The sequence below is a fragment of the Canis lupus genome, chromosome 28 (assembly GCF_048164855.1).
Source record: "Canis lupus baileyi chromosome 28, mCanLup2.hap1, whole genome shotgun sequence".
In the NCBI taxonomy this organism is placed as follows: domain Eukaryota; kingdom Metazoa; phylum Chordata; class Mammalia; order Carnivora; family Canidae; genus Canis; species Canis lupus.
In genome coordinates, this window is record NC_132865.1 from 36595225 (window position 1) to 36603848 (window position 8624).

The following is an 8624-nucleotide window of genomic DNA, read 5'->3' on the forward strand; positions in this document are numbered from 1 at the left end:
GGTAGGGGGGCCAGGAACGAGGGAAGGCAGTGAGAGCTGGACAACAGTCAGAAATGTACCTCAGCCCACCGCCGTGGACCTCACCGCCCCCTCCAGGCCGGCGGCCCTGCCCAACACGCTTTCCGCATTTTACAGGGGGGCAGTGGGCGGCGCCCAGGGTGGGGGGCGAGAGAGCACGCGCAGGGAGGATCCGCGGGGTGACACGCGGCCTCCCGAGGGAGGTGGACAGCTGAGGGCGGGCAGGTGGGCAGGGGGCGCTTGGCGGCATTGCAAGCTCAGAATCACAAGCGCGGCCGTCCCTGGGCTCAGGGAGACGCCGTCGGGACCACTGGCCGGCGGGGTGACGGGGGGGGGGGGGGGGGCGGCGATGTGCCGGGTGTGCAGCTCACAGACGGTGCATCCGGAAGGCGCCCTCGGTGTCCGGTCGGCCAGGACCATGTCAGGGTCGTTGAGCATGTGCAGTCCGTCCAGGGTCAGGGGGTCGATCTTGAGTTCATCGGGGGGAACTGGTTGTGGGAGTCGAAGCTGACGTCACCGCCCCCGGCCAGTGTGCTGGTCAGTGCTTCGGAGGGGCTGGGAGGGGCCTCTCCCGTCACGGCGATGCTGCTGGCTGCTGTGGCTGCGGTAGCCACGCTGCTGCGTGTGTGGCAGGCCCCGTGGCTGCCCGCGAGGCCCGTCGTGGCCGCCCGCGAGTAGCTGAGCGTCGAGCCCGGGCTGTCCGGGCTGCTGGAGCTGATGGCATCCTCCACGAGGTTGCACTGCTCCGGCTGGTGGGACAGAGCATTGCCTGCCTGGCCGCTCTCCGCTGCTCATAGCACGAGTCCCCAAACACGCTGCCCAAGGTGGAGGACTGTTGCGGGGGCTCCCAGGGGAGGAGCCTTGACTGGAGACAGGTGAGGTGGGAGACAGGGCTGCAGAGCCGGCGCCCAGGTACCGTCGATCCCCACTGGCGGCTGGCCCGGGCTCTCCGGGGGGACTGCGGGCGGCGGGGCGGCTGCTGCTGGGAGCCTGCCTGGGCGAGGAAGGCGTCGGGCAGCTGCTGCTCCAGAGACAGGGCGTCCATGGCCACAGCCTGAGTGATGGGTGACAGCTGGGAGAGGGGGGTGGCACCTGCTGGGCCTGCTGCCTCCTCGCCTCCGTGCTCAGGGACAACGGGCTGACCCCAGCGGGGCGATGCTGCGGTGAGGTGCGGTGAGGAGCCTGCTGTGCTCATCCCCCGGTTGAGCCGATGCCCCGATGAGTCAGGTGGGCTGCAGGTTGCCGGTGCTGCTGGCGCTGCTGAGCGCAGGGAAGGTGGCTCCTCGGGGTCCAGGGGGCGGGAGGGGGAGGGGAAGTGTATGGTGGTCAGGTCGGGCAGGGGGCCCCCTGTGTTGTGGGTGGCGGGGATCAGGGCTGTAGTGTTTTCCTGGTCAGCGGATGGAAAGATGTCGATCCCAGGGACCTCGCAGGACTTGGGCCCGGACCCCGTCTTCCCGGCGCCCCATGCTTGCTTAGAAAGATTCTTATCTGTCTCTGACGGTTTCCTCCATTCCTGGAGCTGTTCATAGTAAGACTCTTTTCTGGCGTGCGTCCTGGGACCCGCCTGTGAAGGGCTCTGGCTGGCTGGGTGTCACTGGGCTCCGCTGCAGGGCAGGCTCAGAACTGGCCCTTCTGCAGCTGGTGTCCCGGCGGCCAGAGCTACACGGTGCGGTCTGGGCCGCTGCCGCCGCCGGCCGTGTTTGCCCACGGACAAGGGCCGGCGACTGGAAGGGTGCCTGGAAGGGCAGATCCACGGTGCCACTCCCCATCTGGGTCCCGTTGGGCAGGGGCCCGCCGTCGTACTGGCCACGGCTCGGGCCCAGCTGCGGGTACTGAGACCTGGAGCTGGAGCCGCGCGGCCGCGTCAGCCTCGGGTCCTCCCTGACCTCCTCGAAGGCCGCTGTCTCCTCTGCTGCCTCTGGTCGTGCAGCGCGATCTCCTCGCTGAATTTCCGCGGATTGTTGCAAGTCGCCAACTTCTCGGCCTCCTCCTCCTCCTCCCATTTTGTTTTCTTCATTGCTTGACACACAGCACACTTTGCAGATTATTTGTTGGATAAATGAACTTCCCCTCTACGGGGTCAGAGACGGGTTTGTGAGAAGCTGCGGTGCTTTCCTGGGTTCCGGGACTGCAGCCATGAGGATAGGGACCCCCTCTGGCCTCAGCTGCTCTGTTCTCCTCTGATTCTTCTTTCCCCCTCGTGAAGCCTTTAAGTCTGTCTGTTCATTGTACTGCCTACATCCGTTGTTTATGCGCACAGCTATTTAAGCACTTCATCTCATTTAGTAAAGATGTAGAATGTGTGTATCTAAGTCAGGGATTCTCACTGTCTTGTGGTTTCACAGACCCCTTTAAGAATACTGTGAATTTCAGGATCTTTTTCCCCAGAAAAATGCAAAGAAAATGCGCACTCATAATCTTATGCACTATTTTTGGGGTTTTTATGGACTTTTGAAACTGAGCATTTCCATATCCTTGATGGTAGCTGCTGGGCTCACTAATGCATTAGGCAGAAATCTCATTACCCAAATCTCCTGAACACAAAAGACTCTTTAAAATAGAATGTACTAAAAATGGCAGTACATTAGAATCATAGAGCATTAGAACAGAAAATAATGGGAAAGACTTCTACATGCCTTCATTTCCAGGATAAGGAAACCAAGTCCCAAAGCAACAGGTGACTGCCCCCCACCCCCTGGCATTGTCGGGTACAGGTGAAGGATGCTGTGTTCCAGCTCCTATTAGGAGTCCCATGTGCTAATGGTGCTGTTTGGACAGCACAGCAGTCTCCAGGCAGTGACAGTGTGGTCTCCCGCCAGTCAGATGGGGCTTGCCTGCCTCGAACTAGGTCACTTGGACTGGTTACTTAAGTTATTGGTTACTCTCTCTTATGAGAGAAATAAGACCAGAACTAACTAACCTACTAACTAAGTAACTATTTCCTTCCCTCCCACCCTCCTCTCTGTCCACTCTCCTTCCTGCCTCCCTCCCTTCTTTCTCTCTTTCTTTCTTTCGTTCTTTCTTCTTTTTCTTTCCATTTTCTCTTCTTTTTCTTGCTTGATTTTTTTGTTTTCTTGATTTATTTCTCTTGTTTTCTCTTGTCTCTCTCTTTTTCTTTCTCTTTTTCTTCACTTCTCTCCTTCTGTCTCTCACTTTCTTGCTTTCCTTTTCTCTTTCTTTGTCCAGTTCTCCATTAGTTGGGTGTGCTTCTTGTTTGGGTCATTTGTCACCATTGTAGGTCAGATCGTCTGGGAGCAGTTGCTGAGACAGAATTTGGGGTGGAAGATACTTATCATGGAGCTGCAGCTATGAAAGGAAGGGAGGAGGCCACCCAGGCAGCAGAGGAAGGTGGGCTGTGATGTAGGCCCCTCAGAGCCCTGCTCGCCCACTAGGGCAGCTGGAGCAAGCAGTGCCCCCAAATGCTTGGGCCTTTACACCTCTGTGTCGCCCTGTGGGTCCTGGGGAGGACAGTGATTCTGGCTATCTGCTGCTGAGCCAGGCCCTGACAGAGAGTATTAGACACTGTTTGCTCACCCCACTCCCCCAAGCTGGGCGGCATGCCATTCTTGGAGGAGAACCAGGTAGTTCAGTGGGGTGTGCCACGGACCACCCTGTGCCACTCAGATCCACTTTCCCATGTATGTGTAGGGAGCAGAATTCCCATGGGTCTCCTGCTGAGGGGGAAACTGAAGAGGTAAATTAGTCAGACAGATGAGAGTCCCTGCAGCTGCAGTTGGCCATGGAGCATAGTTGATTGTGATCATCTTCCTCCTCCATTACCCATCCTAGATGCTCCCTACACTCAGGGGCCACCCTTCTGGCCTCAGCTGTGTACCTGGTTATATGACCAAGACTATCCTCCCCATAGCACCTGGGTCCTTGTCAGGTTGGGGTGCTTTTCCTGGATATCTGTAGTCACAGCTAGGCAAGAAACATCAGAACATCTCTGGAAAAAGCCTGCATCCCTCTAGGCCCCAGGATCAGCCACTGCTCCCAGTGAACAAGCATATATTTGCAGGGGTTGGCAAAGTTCCCTGTATCTGCCATTGAAACTAATGTGAGGTGGGGGCCCTCAAGGGTTTTGGTGTCGGAATATCTAGAACATTCGAGGACAAGTCAAGCCCCACAGGCCAATTAGTATCAGAAACCTCTTCTGTCCAGTTATGTTTAGAAAATGACAACAGGAATGGGATGGGGTGCTCCTTGGAAGGCCCTGGCTTCTCCCGTGGTCAGGATTGGTGCTGGATCAGGCCTGGTGCCCATGGGGTGGCAATGTCATGCACTAACTCCAGCAAGCAGTTTCTGTCTTGGGATAAGTGACTCCAGCACCTCCAAAATGGCTGCAGTGCTGCACAGGTGTGCTTGGACCACAGAGTGAGAGCTTTCAGTAGCTTAAGAAACCATCCTTAATTCTTGCTTCAAGACACATAGTAATTTATTCCAGAGAAGGTTGGATGGTTGATGTCACCTCAGGGAAGAAGCTGGAGTAGGTAAAAATAAAAGGTAGCTAGATGTTATATGTTTGAGTGCAGCTGTCATTGGGGCGGTCACTGAAAATGGGTGACGAGGGCAGACACTCCAGTCTGTATGCTGTTGGCATGAGAGTTACTGATGATTCTCTGAAGAGATAATGCCATTCAGGATTCAGTGTGATTAGAACAATGTTATAAGACACAGGATGAAGAGCGTGCCTCAACCTTCTCAGGAATGGACAGGAAGTACAGGCCTCGGGGAGGAAGGAAGGGAAGGCAGGAGAACAGGGAACTGACACTGACCACTGAGATGGGGTGGGGATGATTAGAGACCCTCTCCTGGAAGACAATCTAGCAATGCGTTTCCAGATCCTTAAAAACACTTATACCCTTTGATTGTCACTCCATTTAAAGGAGTCTGTATTAAGGAAATCATAAGTGATGCTCATAGAGATTCATCATCGCTGTTCATGGAATAACTATCCTAATAGATTGAAAAAATCCAAACAATTAATAGGAAAATTAATACATCATTGAAGAGACATCTATATGCTGGGATACTACACAGCCACTGGAAATTTGTTGAAGAATTCTTAATGATAGAAAGCAACTTTTGATGATACCTTAGGAAAAAAGAATAAAATTATATATTGTAATTTCAATTATGTGAATTTATATATGCCTCTATACATTTATTATAGAAAAAACAAGTGCAGATTTTGCACTGTATTTGAAATTTAGATTGGCTATGATCACAATTTATTTTTTACTTACACAACCTATGCTAGGGAGAAAGAAGCCTTACAAATTATTTTTCATAACTCGAAGAAAATCTATACATTTTATTCTGTTATTTGGGCCAATTAAAACAAGACCAATAATGTCAAAGTTGAATTAGCTACCACATGTTTGATAAGTAACTATAAGTGTTGATAACACCCATATGATAAATAAATACAATTTCTCACAAGTAGAACAGGTGTTATAGTCTCAAGTCCAAAGGTTTTATAATAATTAACCATTTTGGCTGGACTATAAGTTCATAGGAGTATTGATTGTAAGTAAGTCACTTCATTTCATGGTGAAAAATACAAAATAAATGCTACTTCAAAGAATAATTACACGTCTTGAAGCATCTGATGATTATTAGCGTGTTCAGAGGATCTGACTGTTGCTGTTCTCCAGTTCTCTCTTCTTTTAAAACAGGCTGAGATGCCGGGCCAGTGCATCCTCAAGGTTATAGACATCCACCTTAATTATTTTTGGAACTTGCAGCCTTTGGTTTGTTAAAAGATAAACTGAGGCATATTAAACATATTTAGAATTTATTTGAGCAAAAACCCATTGAAATCAGGAACCCAAACCAGAAGTGGTTAGGAGGGCTTCACCAGTGGTTGCTGGAGAAAGGCTTTTATAGAGAAGGAGCAAAGTAAAGGAAATTATTGGCTGGCTACAGCTGAAAGCCTATTTGGCTGCTTGTGATTGGTTGTTCTTAGGTTTTGATTTTGTAAACTTGAGGCATTTACAGCCTTAGATTGTGGTTTGCTTCTCATAGGCTGCTAAGACATTAGAACCAGGTCAGTCTAATGGCCTCTTTGTTTAACAATTTAACAAGTTTTAATGATTATTTTAACTAAAGCTGAATAAGAGTATCATACAATCTCCTCTTTCCATCCTTCTACATTCCTTCCAATTTTACCTACAAAGCATATTTTCGATCAGTGACTTCTCTTGATCTCTATGCCCACCCCTATACCCTACTTGGCTTCCTCTCCAGTTTACTTTCAAGTGGGTGGGTCTGGGTATGTCACTCCTGGTTTAGGTTCTGCTGTGTCCTTGCTCCACTAGGGTCCAGTCCCAAGACTGACCTGGCTGGAGATTGGCCTCCTTTCCTATCCTTCCCCCACAGAGCTTTCTTTCAGGTACTTCCTGCATTTCTCCTGTTGACAATTGCTTGTTATCCTGGTCTCAGTATTAGATTCCTCAGAGCCAACTGATTTCCGCAAAGGTGCCTGCCTGGTCCCAAGTCTAAATTGTGTATTCCCCTCTACTCTCACAGTAATCTCCACTTTGACTTGATGACAACTTATAATTATGTTTTTTGTTTTGGGCATTTTGCTTGCCTCTCCCAACTCCTGGGAACTCACAGGATGTCCTACTCACTTCCCTGTGCCAGCCCCACACACAGCACTTGGTAAACAGTAATTTGTGTGTGAACTATCTATATGAGAGGTAGAATAATGAACCATAAAAAAAGCCTATCAAGGAAGAGATGATCATATTGTTCAATAGTGTTTATCTCTGACAGGTTGGATTATGGGTGATTTTAATTTCCTATTTAAACATTGATGTTCTATTCAATTTTTCTGTAATGGGAATTAATTACTTTTGTAATCAGAAAAGCTTTAAAAAGAAAAAAAAAAAAAAAAAAAAGAAAGCCAACCAGGAAAGAGCATCTACCACTAGAGGTGTCAGTAGAGAGGGGAGGGATTCCAGGGCCCAAATCCTTGTAGAAACTCAGGAAGATCTTGGTGGGGTTGGCCCTTGAAGAGAGGGTTTCAGGGTTCCTGTGAGGTGTGGAAGGGGCAGGCTGTGCTGGGCTGCTGCTGTGGCCCCAAAGGCTCCTGGGCTTGAGCAGAACAAACAGTGTACACCTACACAATGGCAGGCAGAGAGCTTGAGTCGTGGAAAAGAAGGGACACTTTGGGATTAAATTCAGCCTTTTCTTCTTTTTTTTTTTTAAAGATTTTATTTATTTATGTATTTATTGTTTGTTTGTTAGAGAGAGAGAGAGAGAGAGAGAGAGAGAGAGAATGCACATGAGCAGGGATAGGGAGAGGGAGAGAATCTCAAACAGACTCTGTTCCCAGTGTGGAGCCTGACAGGAGCTTGATCTCACAACCCTGAGATCATGACCTGAGCCAAAATCAAGAGTCAGAAACTTAACCTACTGAGGCGCCCAGGTGGCCCTTGGCCTCTTTTTTAAGTAGTCAAAAAGTAGGGAATGAGTTGTTTTCTTTCTTTCATAGGGAGGTGGTCCAGGAGGTGTGAGCTGGGTTAGTAGGATGCCTCCTAGAAAGGATAGTAACTTGCATTGTGATTTCTGGGGCAAAACACTTTCTCCAGCTGAGTCTACCATATATAAGAAGGTGTTCATAATGCCTATTTGATGGCACTGATATGAAGACAAAATGAGATAGTGAATTTGAGTTAAGGGCTTCTAAGAGATCCTGACATGGTTGGTACTCAATTGCTTACTCCAGTAAACCAGCAACAAGTTTGTCAGGTTGGCTCCTTACAAGAGAGAGGCTTTCAATATTGAACAGTGTTCTGCCACAATCGTGCACAATTCAGTTTAGAATCAAATTTGGGAGCCATTATCTCAAAGCACTCCTGGTCTGTAATCATCCATTCTATGCTTTCTCATGACCTAAATTTTCAAGCTGAGTGGTTGTTTTCCAGTTACCTGCCAATATCTGCTTTTTAAATAACACTCAGCAATTATGTTACTTTGCTAATTTAGGTGAATAAAACACAGATGGATTCTTTAACAAATTTCCATGAATGAAAATGGGTTTCTGGAGTTGAACATCATGGCCTTGTTTTGGTCACTGATTTGTGGGTGGACATCATAAAATGTCATTTCCAATAGCAGGTTTGTTTTTTTCTGGAACCTTGACCCCACAGCGAGGTCTCTGCTCTTGCTTTCAGGGAATGAGACAATGTGAAAATGATACTCTGTGCTCTTGCTTTCTTGCTTTTATGTGCACATCTGGACAAATTGAAAGCAGAGAGGAAAGCAAGCATTTTCTTGTACTTTCAAAGGTCATTGAAGATTGACATCACCTGAATTGTGAAGTCAATCTTTGCGACAGAGGAAGAAAACTTGGCAGCTGCACAGAAGGAAAAGTGGGGCAAATGGACAGAAGAATGTGGGGTGGCTGGGTCATGTCCCTGCCTCCTTCCAATTTTCAAGTGAAAGACCAGACAAAAGTGGAGGGAAGACTACAGGTCTTGCCGGAAGCCTTTGGTTCTGGCTTGTGATTCTTGGAAATGCTCTGACATCTCCTTGTTCATCAGTTCCACAAGTAAGCAAATAACTAATAAAAATCAATTATTTATGCTGGTAAGTAA

The 8624-nt window shown here is 48.8% G+C and overlaps 1 pseudogene; it reads right to left on the minus strand.

The window, feature by feature from the left end:
* Positions 1–385: 385 nt before the first annotated feature.
* LOC140620048 (CREB-regulated transcription coactivator 1 pseudogene) lies at positions 386–2035 on the minus strand (annotated as a pseudogene).
* Between the last annotated feature and the right edge of the window lie 6589 nt (positions 2036–8624).